Genomic DNA, 15,053 nt, shown 5'->3' with positions numbered 1-15,053 from the left:
GGCAGGTGAAAGCCACACATTCATATGGGGGAGGGGGGGAGGGACCCGGAGAGAAGAGGACGCGAGCCCCAAAACGCCATCCTCCGTCCGCCCCATCCGCAGCATCACAAGCTTCGAGAGGGGGCGCGCGGAGAGGAGGAAAGGGAAGGGAGCCCTCAACTCCAAGGCGGGAAAAGCAGAATTACGTTCTCTCAAGAACTTTAAACATCCGATGGGGTCACCCACACCCGGACAATACAAGCTGACCCACAGACAGATGCTCCGCAGACATCACCGTGAGAGCCAGGATTTGCCCTTTACGCACGTCCGATGTGTCAGCGAAACGCTACGTTTCAAAATTGTTTATCCTCTCTCTGTGACTCACAGTCGGGTGCTGACTAAGCCCCTCTTGCTATAGACTATGTTAACACTCGAGCTTTCTGTTAATGTTTATATTGTTGTGTCATTTTTTTTAATTGAAACTCACGCTCACCACCTTTACTATTTTTAGCTTTTGCTTTACCATGATTTCATCTTAACTGTTCTTGCCAAGTGGAAAACTTCCTGAACATGGTTTCATTGAGTGAAAAGTCCACACCTTTCTGCAAACCGGTAGGTAGCATTCTTTGACCTTCTGCTTCTTGCACTGTTGCTCTCAGTCCTTTGTCCACATCGCTTCTGGTCCCACCCAATCTGAAGCAATGGTTATTTAAGCACCTAGTGGATGCTGTAGGGAAAAACAGATCGATATAAACCAGTCTGACTTCACATGACCGACAATCTACTCCCAAGACTGATACAGAAACAAGATATTATGTAACCAAAAGAAACTTCATGTTACTGAACTGAAACAAATGTTCCGTGCCTGCCAGGGGCAAAGTTCTCTTCTTTACCCTCAAAGGAATTTAAGGTCTTGGAGACAGAGGCAGATACAAGGGGAAGGATGAGCTAGGAGAAGGGACCCGCAACTCGCAACTGCAGGGTTGCGAGTGTCAGAGAAAACTTTAAGGGCGGGGGGACTTGAGCAGCAGTTAAAGGAACTCTGATACTGGTCAGAAGTCTTTAGATGGAAGGGTCATCTTAGAGGTCGTTTAGTTCATTCTCTTGCCCTACATAGGAAGGCTCATACAACCACAGAGTGTTTTTTTTTTTTTAATTTTTTAATGTTTATTTATTTTGAGAGACACAGCATGTGCAGGGGAGAGGCAGTGAGAGAGGGAGACAGAATCTGAAGCAGGCTCCAGGCTCTGAGCTGTCAGCACAGAGCCCGATGCAGGGGCTCCAACCCATGAACTGTGAGATCATCACCTGAGCTGAAGTGGGACCCCTAACCCACTGAGCCACCCAGGTGCCCAACCACAGAGAGTTTATACATCCTCTGTTTAAACTCTAATAAAAATTCTCGAGGCAAACCATTCTGCTTTTTTGCACAGCTCTTAACTGTTAAAATATCCTTTCTGGGGGCACATGGGTGGCTCAGTCAGTTAAGCATCCAACTTCTGATTTCAGCTCAGGTCATGATCTCATGGTTGTGAGCTCAAGCCCAAGTGGGGATCCGTGGGGCTCCTCGGCGCTCCGTAGGATTCCACGCTGAGCATGGAACCTGCTTTAGATGCTCTCTCTCTCTCCTGCTGCCCCTACCAGCCCTCATAAAAAAGTATGTATATATACTTTCTGGAATCTGCTTGCTGGTAACTTCCAGCCTCTACTCTCTGGAGTTACGCAAAATAATGTCATTGTTCTTTGCCAATGACAGCCCTTCCTTCAAGTATTTTAATATACTTATTATGAGCCTCCCAAGTCTTTCCTTCTCCAAGCTAAACATCATTAAATCCTTCAAGAGTCTTCATATGGCATGGTTTCGCAATCTTCCGCCCCCCCTCACCCCCCGCCAGGCACGGGAGAAACCATCTCTCCATGAGACAGATCTCAGTTCAAATCCGGTCCCCCAGTTTCTAGCTAGTCCTTGGCCAGCTCACATCCCTCTGAAACTTTCTGCATCCAGAAGGTAGTTCTGATGACAATAATACCTTACAGCAAAAACAAGGATTAAATAATATAACACACACAATATGCTAAGCACAGCACCTGGTCCATTTTAAGCACTGGGGTGATGGCTATTTCCATCACTTGAACTTACAGCACAAGAATGCATTCACAAAATATAATAGCCATATTACACCACTGAGTTAGTTACAGCCAACTTGTGGCAAAGTCAAACCCACAAGGCTTTTCTTTCTTTTTTTTACATAGATAATAACTTTTGTTGTCATAAGCTCATCTACATTTTCCTAACATTCGGGCTTTAACCAACCTTTATTTTTTTTATTTTAATTTTATTTATTTATTTTTAAATTTACATCCCAGTTAGTTAGCATATAGTGCAACAAAGATTTCAGGAGTAGATTCCTTAATGCCCCTTATCCATTTAGCCCATCCCCCCTCCCACAATTCCTCCAGTAACCCTCTGTTTGTTCTCCATATTCAAGAGTCTCTTATGTTTTGTCCCCCTCCCAGTTTTTATATTATTTTTGCTTCCCTTCCCTTGTGTTCATCTGTTCTGTGTCTTAAAGTCCTCATATGAGTGAAATCATATGATTTTTGTCTTTCTCTGACTGACTAATTTCACTTAGCATAATACCCTCCAGTTCCATCCACCTCGTTGCAAATGGCAAGATTTCTTTCTTTTTTTTTTTAATTTTTTTTTTTTAACAGTTATTCAGTTTTGAAAGGCAGAGAGAGACAGAGCGAGAACGGGGGAGGGGCAGAGAGAGAGGGAGACACAGAAACAGAAGCAGGCTCCAGGCTCCGAGCTGTCAGCCCAGAGCCCGACGCGGGGCTCGAACTCACGGACCGCGAGATCATGACCTGAGCCGAAGTCGGAAGCTTACCCGACTGAGCCACCCAGGCGCCCCAAGATTTCTTTCTTTTTGATTGCTGAGTAATACTCCAGTGTGTGTGTGTGTGTGTGTGTGTGTGTGTGTGTGTGTATACCACGTCTTTTTTTTTTAATTTTTTTTTAACGTTTATTTATTTTTGAGACAGAGAGAGAGCATGAACGGGGGAGGGTCAGAGAGGGAGACACAGAATCTGAAACAGGCTCCGGGCTCTGAGCTGTCAGCACAGAGCCCGACGCAGGGCTCGAACTCACAGACCGCGAGATCATGACCTGAGACGAAGTCGGCCGCCTAACCGACTGAGCCACACAGGCGCCCCAACGTCTTCTTTATCCATTTATCCGTCGATGGACATTTGGGCTCCTTCCATTCTTTGGCTATTGTCGATAGTGCTACGAGCCTTTATTTTCCATTGGACTACTATTAAGTCAGGTCTCTCACATCCTGTACTTGTTCAGTTGTTTCTTTTTTCTTTTATGTTTTCTTTTATTTATGAGGAGGGGAGGGGCAGAGAGGGAGACACAGAATCCGAAGCAGGCTCCAGTCTCCGAGCTGTCAGCACAGAGCCTGACGCAGGACTCAAACTCACAAACTGTGAGATCGTGACCTGAGCCGAAGTCAGATGCTTAACCAACTGAGCCAACCAGATGCCCCAACAGTTGTTTCTTAACTATAGTACATTTGCATTTAACCTCATTCAAGTTCATATTTTTTTGTTTTGAAAATGAAATATTCATATATACAAAAGTATACATGAGATAATGTTAATGGTTAATGTTAATTGAAAAAAAGGAAATACAAACAGTATGCATCCCAGTTATTTCTATACAAAATATTTGTGTATACAAGTATAAAGCATGAACGTAATTTTACGGCATGTGAATGATTTTTTATTCTCCATATATTTATTTTTCTCATAAAATTGCTTATATAAACCAGTTTATGAATCTCATTGTCATTGACATTTGTTTCTGTTTTTTAATTTTCAATTTTATTTTTTTATTTGAGAAAGAGAGCTGGGAGAGGTCAGAGGGAGAGAAAAAGAGAGAGAGAAAAAACCTTAAGCAGGCTCCACACACAGTGTAGAGCCTGACACGGGCTCGATCCTATGACCCTGGGATCATGACCTGAGCCGAAATCAAAAGTCAGACACTCAACCGACTGGCCCACCCAGACGCCCTGACATTCGATTCTTATAGTCTCTTTAAAAAGGAACAGATTTGTAAACGTCAGGCTGGTGAGTTTGCCTGCAAAGTTGAAAACTGGAAGGGATTATTAAACGTAAATCTTGATCGCGTCATCCAACATATTAGCAATTGCACCTGAATTTGTGTTCTATGCAAGTTTCATAAACGTGCTTTCTGTGGCCTAACCCAGTAGGTTGATAAAAAAATATTGAACGAGGACAGAGTTGAAAACGGAATCCTGAAGTGACCTCTTTCCAAGCTGGCACTGTTAGCATTCTAGGTATTGATATTCCCAAATGTTCCTGCTGAGAGACACCGTGTTTCTGCCACATATTTGTCTAATGGATACCTTGAATTTTATAACAAATCCTGTTAGTCATTTTGCTTTAGTCTCTAGGAAGACCAAATCCAAATTGGCAATTCAAGTCCAAAAACTGATACGCATTCCTGACTCCATCTGACTTCATCTGACTATCCTGAGTATGCTCTTCAATTTTCCCTTTACCTCGACATATTTTTTGAAAAATCTTTTATCCGGGGGCACTGGGGTGGCTCAATCCGTGCAGCCTCCGACTCTTGATTTCCGCGCAGGTCGTGATCTCACGGTTCGGGAATTCAGTCCCTGCCTTGGGCTCTGTCAATTGAGGAAATAAAGACAGTGGCTACAGACAGGTCAACTGAGATTTTGCTGAGAGGGCAGCAGAGAAAAGAAGCAGCAGCTGGAGGGCTGTTGGAGGAAGGCAGAGCTAGTACTTTTGCATGGAAACACTGTATGCTAATGGCAATGATCCAGCAGAAAGAAAAAAAATCAGCGCCGCCGTGTGAGAAAGAGGGGACAGCGGCACTTCCGAGTTCTTGAGGAGAGAGGGGATGGGACCCAGGGTTCAAGGTGGGTGTTAAAAAGGAACAGAGCCAACCATCCTCCGTGACAAGAGGGAAGTGATCGGTACAGCTGGTCATCCGTTACTCGTCTGCGGGAAGATGATGGAAATTCCGTCTGACTTCTGTTCTCAGTTCAGTAGGAGGCAAAGTCATTAGCAACAAATGCACAGGGGAAAGGAAGGTTAGGGGATCTAACTAGTGGGGGGACCTCCTGTGCAGGTAGCACCCTTGCAAGCATGGTGAGCCTTCCTAGAACCTGCCAGGCTTTCTGTGAGAAGTGTGGGAAGCGCCAGCCCACAAAGTGACACAGGACAAGACAGGCAAAAGATCCTCTGTAGGCTCAGGGCAAGCGGCATAATGACAGGAAGCAGGGTGGCCACAGCGGGCAGACTAAGATCATTTTCCAGTAAAAGGCTGTAAAAGTACGAAGCAGCTTGCATTGAGGTTTGAAGGTGTTGAGACCAGATGCAAATCTAAGAGAATGCTGGCTGTTAAGAGACACAAGCATTTTGAGGGCACTTGAGTGGCTCAGTCAGTTAAGCATCAGACTCTTGGTTTTAGCTCAGGTCATGATCTCAGTTCATGGGTTCGAGCCCCTTGTCAAGCTCTGAGCTAACAGTGGGGAGCCTGCTTGGGATTCTCTCTGCTCCTCCCCTGCTTGCTCTCTCCCCCCCCCCCCACCTCTCTCTCTCTCTCTCTCTCAAAATAAATAAATAAAAACATTTTAAAAAAAGATGTGAACATTTTGAACTGTGAGGAGATAAGAAGAGGAAGGGCCCTGTGATCCAGTTCCAATCCTCATATTTTGTTTTATTCTGAAGACAATAGAATCTTGTGTTAAAAAAATAAATAAAAATTAATCAGTTAATTAATTAAAGATATTTTTTAAAAATGGGGCACCTGGGTGGCTCAATGAGTTGGGCGTCTGACTTTGGCTCAGGTCACGATCTCACTGTTCATGGGTTCTAGCCGCCCGTCGGGCTCTGTGCTGACAGCTCGGAGCCCGGAGCCTGCTTCGGATTCTGTGTCTCCCTCTCTCTCAGCCCTTCCCCTGCTCGTGCTTGCTCGCTCTCCCAAAATAAATAAACATTAAAAAAATTAAAAAATACAGGGTGGGGAGAAGTGGAGACAGGAACTGAACACACACTAAGAAAGTGTATCGGGACTAGTGAGCTGTGTCAACTGCCTACTAGATATTTCGGACACAGATTTAAAGGGAGATCCTTCACACAGGTGTGAGTTTTACCCCAGCTGTTTGACTGCAGGGAAGGAGTAAGCCGTTGGGTTTGACCATAGTTGGGTTTTTCCTAAGCAAGCGGATGGAGACAACAGCAAGGATGCAGAAGGGGTTTCCATCTCTTACAAGTTCTTACTAGTTCTGTGTCCTTCCGAGCCTTCCTTTTGCGAACATAAGCAAATTACACATAAGTAAGCAAATAAATAAGTAAATGTGTGGATATACACACACAAACGCATGTCCATATTGTCTTCCTTTTTTTCTTTCAAGATTTTGTTTAAATTCAAGTTCGTTAACATATAACGAAAAGCCTTTTTTCAAAGAGAGGGCACGCGCTCACTGTGTGCACATCCCTGGAAATTGGCGGGGGGAGGGGCAGGCTTCCGTAGATTCACGCTCAGCGTGGAGCCCAACCTGGGGCTCAATCTCGTGACCCCGGGATCACGACTTGAGCCGAAATCAAGAGTCAGACGCTCGGGCGCCTGGGTGGCGCAGTCGGTTAAGCGTCCGACTTCAGCCAGGTCACGATCTCGCGGTCCGTGAGTTCGAGCCCCGCGTCGGGCTCTAGGCTGATGGCTCGGAGCCTGGAGCCTGTTTCCGATTCTGTGTCTCCCTCTCTCTGCCCCTCCCCCGTTCATGCTCTGTCTCTCTCTGTCCCAAAAATAAATTAAAAAAAAAAAAAAAAAAAAGTTGAAGAGTCAGACGCTCAACTGAGCTACTTTTTTTTTTTTTTTTTTTTTAACACAAAAGATAGCATAGTACCTTTTTTCCCCACTTAACAATGAATCTGGGAGATCCTGAGTACACAGAGAGCTTCCTCGTTCTTTTCTGCAGTTCCACAATATTCTGTTGTTTGCTTATAATGTTGTTGATTCAGCCAGTTTTCACTAAGAGACCCTTGGATTACTTTCAGTCTTTTGCTAACGTAAGTAATGAAATGAATAAACATGTACACGTGTCATTTCACATGGGTGGAAGCTTATTTCCAGAAAGCTTCCAGAAATGTGAGTGCTGGGTCAAAGGGTATATGCAGATACTGACAAAGAGCCCTCCCATAGAGTGTGTACCAATTTGTATGTACGTAATCTATTTTTTCAATCTTCACTTTATTTTTTTAAAAGTTTATTCATTTTTTTTTTAATGTTTTTATTTATTTTTGAGACAGAGACAGAGTATGAGCAGGGGAGGGTCAGAGAGAGAGGGAGACATAGAATCTGAAGCAGGCTCCAGGCTCTGAGCTGTCAGCACAGAGCCTGACGCGGGGCTTGAACTCATGGACTGTGAGATCATGGCCTGAGCTGAAGTCGGACACTCAACCAACTGAGCCACCCAGGCGCCCCAAAAGTTTATTCATTTTTGAGAGAGAGAGAGAGAGTGAGCGGGGAAGGGGCAGAGAGAGGGGGACAGAGGATCCCAAGCGGGCTCCGGTGCTAACAGCAGTGAGCCCCTTGTGGGGCTCAGACTCACGACCTTGAGATCATGACCCGAGCTGAGGTCTGATGTTCAACAGACTGAGCCACCCAGGTGCCCCGACATAACTATTACCATATCTGTTCTCCCATAGTCTTGCAAAAGAGAGTTTTCTCAGACATTTGAATATTGGCTAAACTGATCAATGTAAATTCAAGTACAATTTACATTAGTGCATTTACCTGATTAATGTAAAATGAGTTTAGTTTTTTCGTGTCATTTTTAGTGTCTTTTCAAAATTTTATTTATTTACTTATTTTGAGAGAGAAAGAGAGTGCCAGCAGAGTGGGGCAGAGCCAGATGTGGGCTTGAACTCAGGAACCGTGAGATCATGACATGAAGGGAAATCAAGAGTCAGAGGCTTAACCCACTGGGCCACCCAGGTGCCCTGTGTGTCTTTTTTTTTAAAAAGAGAGACATTTTTGGGATGCCTGGGTGGCTCCGTCGGTTAGGCGCCAGACTTCAGCTCAGGTGATAACTTTGAGCCCCGCATCAGGCTCTGTGCTGTTAGTTCAGAGCCTGGAGCCTGCTTCAGATTCTGTGTCTCCCTCTCTTTCTGGCCCTTTCTGACTCACGCTCTGTCTCTCTCTATGGAAAAATGAATAAATGTTTAAAAAAATTTTAAGAGAGACATTTTAAGGGAGACATTCTGTCTTTTTAATTTTTATTTATTTATTTATTTAGAGAGACCGTCTTTTTTTTTTTTTTTTTTTTTTTTTAGTTTAGTTAACATTCAAGTTAGTTAGCATATGGTGCAACAATGATTTCAAGACTAGATTCCTTAATGCCCCTGACCCATTTAGCTCATTCTACCATCCACAGCCCCTCCAGCAACCCTCAGTTTGTTCTCTGTCTTTAAGAGTCTCTTATGTTTTGTCCCCCTCCCTGTTGTTATGTTATTTTTGCCTCCCTTCCCTTCTGTTCATCTGCTTTGTATCTTAAATTACACATATGAGTGAAGTCACATGATATTTGTCTTTCTCTAATTTCCCTTAGCATAATACCCTCCAGTTCCATCCACGTAGTTGCAAATGGCAAGATTTCATTCTTTTTGATTGTCGAGTAATACTCCATTGTATATACATACCACATTTTCTTTATCCATTCATCCATCGAAGGACATTCGGGCTCTTTCCATACTTTGGCTATTGTTGATAGAGCTGCTGTAAACATGGGCGTGCATGTGTCCCTTTGAAACAGCACACCTGTATCCCTTGGATAAATGCCTAGTAGTGCAATGGCTGGGTCGTAGGGTAGCTCTATTTTTAATTTTTTTCAGGAACCTCCATGCTGTTTCCAGAGGGGTTACACGGGTTTGCCTTCCCACCAGCAGTGCAAAAGAGATCCTCTCTTTCCACATCCTCGCCAGCATCTGTTGTGGGAGAGACAATCTTAAGCAGCCTGCGAGCCCAGCATGGAGCCCAATGCGGACTCCATCTCAAAACCTTGAGATCAGGACCTGAGCCAAAATCAAGAGTTGGACGCCTCACCGGCTGAACCCCCAGCCGCCCCGGGGTTTAGTGTAACTTGTGTATCTCAAAGTGAGCATCCCCATAACTTCAAGAGTCCTGTGTATTCTGTGAGCTCTTCATTTGTTTTTCATTTCTCTTCATATGTTTTGCTCATTTTTTATTGGAGTAATTGTCTTTTTCTTATCCGTTTGTAAGGGCTCTTTATATAGTCAGGAATTAGACCTTTGTGTACACACTGAGTTGATTTTCCCCCCAGTTGGCTGCTTGTCTTTTGACTTGATTTCTGTGATGTTTGCCTGTCTTTGCCATGCAGGCAGAAGGCTTTTGATTGCTTGTGTTGTTTGTTTGTTTGTTTGTTTGTTTTTGTTTTTGAGAGAAAGAGAGAAGAGAGCACGTTTCTTGGGCTCCTCACTGGGCATAGAGCCTGCTTGAGATTCTCTTTCCCTCTCCTGCCCCTCCCCCACTCTCTCAAAAAAAAAAAAAAAGTCACATGCTCCACGACTCAGCCAGCCAGGCGCCCATGGACTTGAGCTTGAGCTTTCTTGATAAGTTTATCCCTGGTTCTGCAAAGGAACGGTGATAGCAATGACCCATGCATAGAATCTACTGCATTAGGAGGAATACAAAGGCATGAGGAAATTAATAAATAGCAAAATGTTGGTAAGGTCGATGAATTGGATGACTTGGTAGGTTGAGGAATGTGGTGACAAATAGGAATAGGAATAGGAAGCAGAGTGAATGAGTGGGAAGGATGTCTCCGGATAACCTGATGACATTTTCCTGACTCATGTTCTCTTTGGGGTCTCTAGCAATGAACTTATGTTTTCTTTCAGTTTTAAAATCTGCTTTGCTAGAGTCCACTTCTTTTTTTTTTAATTTTTTAATGTTTATGTTTTGAGAGAGAGAGAGAGACAGAGTGTGAGTGGGGGAGGGGCAGAGAGAGAGAGGGAGACACAGGGTCCAAAGCAGGCTCCAGGCTCCGAGCTGTCAGCACAGAGCCCCACGCAGGGCTCGAACTCACAGACCGTGAGATCATGACCTGAGCTGAAGTCGGACGCTGAACCGACTGAGCCCCCCAGGCGCCCCTTCCTGTAGTGAAGCTGGTATATTTGCACTGATATGAAACAAAACAGACTTTGAAACTAGTTGAAGGGGACCTAATGAGAAAGGAATCCAATCAGGAGGAAGCGTTACAGTTCTGTGTACAATCTAATACCACAGTCTCCAAATATGCAAAGTAGAGGTAACAGAACTAAAGGGGAAATAGACAAATCCCTATCATAGTGACAGATTTAAACATACCTCTGTAAGAACCTGAGAGTACAAGTAGACAAGAAAATTCTAGAGACATAAATAGATTTGAACAATCTATTAATTAATAATCAATTAATAAATATAATTATAATTAATAAATTGGACCTAACGGACATAGAGAGAGCACTGCACCCCCAAACTGCAGGATATACCCTCTTTTTTTTGCAAATAATTTTTAACAGTTATTTAGTTTTGAGACAGAGAGAGACAGAGCATGAACGGGGGAGGGTCAGAGAGAGAGGGAGACACAGAATCTGAAACAGGCTCCAGGCTCTGAGCTGTCAGCACAGAGCCCGATGCGGGGCTCGAACTCACGGACCGCGAGATCATGACCTGAGCCAAAGTCGGCCGCTTAACCGACTGAGCCACCCAGGCGCCCCTGCAAATAATTTTTAAAAATTTATTTGTTTATTGAGAAAGAGGGAGAGAGACAGGATCCCAAGCGGGCCCCACCCTGTCAGCACAGAGCCCAACGCGGGGCTCGAACCCACAAACCGTGAGATCATGACCTGAGCCAAAACCAAGTGTCGGGTGAGCCACCCACGTGCCCCTGTACCCTCTTTTCAAGCGTTCATGGAACATCTACAAAAATTGACCACACAATTGGCCATAAAGCCAGTCACAACAGAGTTTAAGTTTGTACATGCAGTGTATGTTTTCTGAGCACAGGGGTGGTAAAATGAGGGTGTTCACTTTGCAGAAATCCATCCAGCTGCACGCTTATGAAGTCTGGCTGTTCTATTAAATATATTTTCTTTTTAATATGACATACTTTCCCACGGCCTGTCACATGTTCCCTTCCATCAAGTTTCAAAATACCTACGCAATTTTATCTTCTTGTGTTTATTATTCATATATATATCCACACCTTCTACATGGCAGGTACTTTACGTGTTACCATTAAAAAACATTTTTTTTTTTTAATGCTTATTTAATTTTGAGACAGAGAAGGAGGGAATGCAAGCAGGGGAAGGGAAGAGACAGAGGGAGACACAGAATCCGAAGCAGGCTCCAGGCTCTGAGCTGTCAGCACAGAGCTCGACGCGGGGCTCGAACCCACGAGCTGTGAGATCATGACCTGAGCCGAAGTCAGACCAGAGCCACCCAGGTGCCCCTACATATGTTATCTTAATCAACTTCCACAACCGGGCACCTGGGTGGCTCAGTCGGTTGAGCATCTGACTTCGGCTCAGGTCATAATCTCATGGTTCGAGTTCAAGCCCCGCATCAGGCTCACCGCTGTCAGCGCAGGACCCACTTTGGATCCTCTGTCTCCCTCTCTCTTTGCCCCTTCCCCGCTCACACGCTCCCTCGAAAATAAACATTAAATAAATAAATAAATAAACTTCCACGACTATCCAAAGAGACGTGTTCTAACCCCCGTTTTTACAGATAAAGAAAGTGAGGGTTGGGATAGTTAAAAAGTAGTTAGCGGTGACCACTAGCCTTTCCTCTTTACAGAAAAACGTGCTACCCTTCATGAGTATTAGTCCCAACTTTCTCCCCTTGCATTTTTCCCTCTGAGAGTTACTCAATACCTCAGGAAAAATTCCACGTTTATGGAAGTACCTCCTCCGAGCCAGGTGCTGGTTGAATTGTTGGCCACACAAAAATGGAGTCAACATAAGCAAAGAGCCATCCATGCAAGTTATCACACAGCATGAGAAGTGCGTGCCTCCTCCCTGTCCTCCTGGTCTCATGGCCTTTGTGGAATTCAGTGATACAATATCATCTACTTATTTTCCTCCCTCCTCCTTTAGTTTTAAAGCCCTCTGGATGAGGACAGCAAGTGTCCTGCCAAATACATTCTTCCAATTCTTGTGAAATTCAAAGTAATCACAAAAGAGCCTGGAAGCTTCCCAAACGGGGGGAAATGGTAAGCAGGCGCCACCACGGGGAGGAGGGAGTAGAGGCTGCTTAGTCCCCTAAAAAAATCCAGCCTGGTGGGGGCAGGTGCTGAAGAGGAAGTTTGCAAAGGCAGGGTGACGCCAGATCTAGGCTACAGATTGCTCAGAAGGCCGGGCCACGATGCGTGCCCGAGCCAGTAGGCAACAAGGACTTCTTGTAAAATTATCGACTCTGACTGATAAGATAAAATGTTATTCTTTTAATTTTTTTAATTTTGTTAATGTTTATTTATGTATTTATTGTGGGGGGAGGGGAAGAAGAGAGGAAGACAGAATCCGAAGCAGGGTCCAGGCTCCGAGCTGTCAGCACAGAGCCCGACACGGGGCTCGAACCCACGAGCCGTGACATAGGACCTGAGCCAAAGTTGGACGGTCAACTGACTGAGCCACCCAGGCGCCCCCTTTTAATTTTTAAAAAAATTTCGGGGGCACCTGGGTGGCTCAGTCAGGTGAGCGACCGACTTCAGCTCAGGTCATGACCTCATGGCTCGTGAGTTCGAGCCCCACACGGGCTTTTGCTGCTGTCAGCATGGAGCCCACTTCTGATCCTCTGTCCCCCTCTCTCGTCCTTCTCCTACTTGCATGCCTGCACGCTCTCTCTCTCACTCAAAAATAAAAGATACAAACATTAAAAATTTTTTGAAGAATTTATTTTTAGTTATTTATTTTATATTAGAGAGAGAGAGAGAGAGAGAGAGAGAAAGTGCACCAGTGGGGTAGAGGGGAAGAGAGAGAATCCGAAGCAGAATTCAAGCTCAGCCCGACACGGTGCTTGATCCCACAACCCTGGCATCACGACCTGAGCCGAAATCAGGAGTCAGACGCTCAGCCGATTGAGCCACCCAATTGCCACTAAAAGATTTTATTTTTATTTTAATTTTTTTTAACGTTTATTTATTTTTGAGACAGAGAGAGACAGAGCATGAATGGGGGAAGGTCAGAGAGAGAGGAAGACACAGAATCCGAAACAGGCTCCAGGCTCCGAGCTGTCAGCACAGAGCCTGATGCGGGGCTCGAACTCACAGACTATGAGATCATGACCTGAGCCGAAGTCGGCCGCTTAACCAACGGAGCCACCCAGGAGCCCCAGATTTTATTTTTAAATGAAAAATAGTCAGTTGGGCGACTGAGTTCACTCAGGTCATGATCTCACAGATCGTGAGTTCGAGCCCCCTGTCAGGCTCTGTGCTGACACCTCAGAGCCTGGAGCCTGCTTTGGATTCTGTGTCTCCTCTCTCTCTGCCCCTCTCCCACTCACGTTCTGTCTGTCTCCTTCAAAAATAAACATTAACAAAAAAAAAAAATAAATAAAAAAAAAAAAGATTTTATTTTTAAGCAATCTCTACACCCAAAGTGGGACTTGAACTCACAATCCTGGGATCAAGAGCCACATGGTCTTGCAGCTGAGCCACAGCCACACACCCCAAGGAACCAATTGTTGTTTTGTTGTTTTAAGTAAGCTGCACACCCAACATGGGGCTTGAACTCCTCACCCTGAGTCGGGAAGTCGCATGCTCTACTGACTGAGCCAGCTGGGCACCCAAAAATGTTATTTTAAGGTTGCTCAGCCAGCGGTGTTTCCAAAAGGCTGAAGTCAGAAGATTCTGAACCTTGGCAGGGTAGTGAGGCTCCACAAATACCCACTGAGAACTCGCATTCGTTTGGGGCACTTCTGTCTTTAAGGAGCTCAAACCGACTGGGAGGAGTTAACAACAAAAATGGAGTGTGACAGATATGACACAGGTATTGGTCCATACAACGTGGGGCAAAATTTGGTGAGAGGGAGGAGCCCAGTGGAGTCTGGAAAGGAAGGCAGAAGGCAAGGGGACAGACAGCTGGTCCGCTCGAGCTCCTGGCCTCACCTGTTGAAATAGTTAGCTATGAGGAAAGGGAAGAATTAAAAAACAAAAAAACAACCTTTTAATGTTTTTTAAATTTACTTTTGAGAGAAAGAGACACAGAACGAGCTGGGGAGGGGCAGAGAGAGAGAGAGAGGGAGACACAGAATCCAAAGCAGGCTCCAGGCTCCAGGCTCTGAGCTGTCAGCACAGAGCCTGACTCGAGGCTCAAACCCACGAACCATGAGATCGTGACCTGAGTGGAAGTCGGATGCTCAACCGACTGAGCCACGCAGGCGCCCCTGAAAGGGAAGAATTTTAAAGGGCAAAGGAATGGGTTGGAACAGCCTTATCAAGTTTATGAACCAAACAGTTAATGAGGGAGAAAGAGGAAAGATCTCTTCATGATGACCAAGCCAGGGGGCATGGTCGGTCATGGAGTGCAAGCCAGTTTACTTCCGGGGCCCTCTCTGACCCTCATCAGCTAAACTGAAGAAAGCAAATAACGTAGGTTGGCAGGCTGAGAAGGAAGCTAAAACACTAGTGTACGGCGATAGAAGATAGACAATGGTGCCTAGAAAAAGATTAAGGATGGAACTGACTGCAAAGGGGCCCCAGAAAAACCTCGGGGATGTCAGTGTTCTAGATCTTATCAGGGTGGTTGTTACAAGTGAGCATACGCTTGCCAAAACTCAATGAACTGTACATTTAAGAACTGTGCATTTTATTGGAGGTAAATTATGCTTCAAAAAAAAAAAAAAAAGGAAGAAAGAAATGCTATAATCAAATTACAATATTTGAGGAGGCAAAAAAAGAACACTAGAGCAGTTGAGAGTCAAACAAGGAGGGAAATTAGACCCCAGGAAAACC

Source organism: Panthera uncia, chromosome F1 (genome assembly GCF_023721935.1).
Source record: "Panthera uncia isolate 11264 chromosome F1, Puncia_PCG_1.0, whole genome shotgun sequence".
Lineage (NCBI taxonomy): Eukaryota > Metazoa > Chordata > Mammalia > Carnivora > Felidae > Panthera > Panthera uncia.
The sequence above is the reverse complement of the archived record's forward strand: the minus strand, read 5'-3'. Positions refer to the sequence as shown.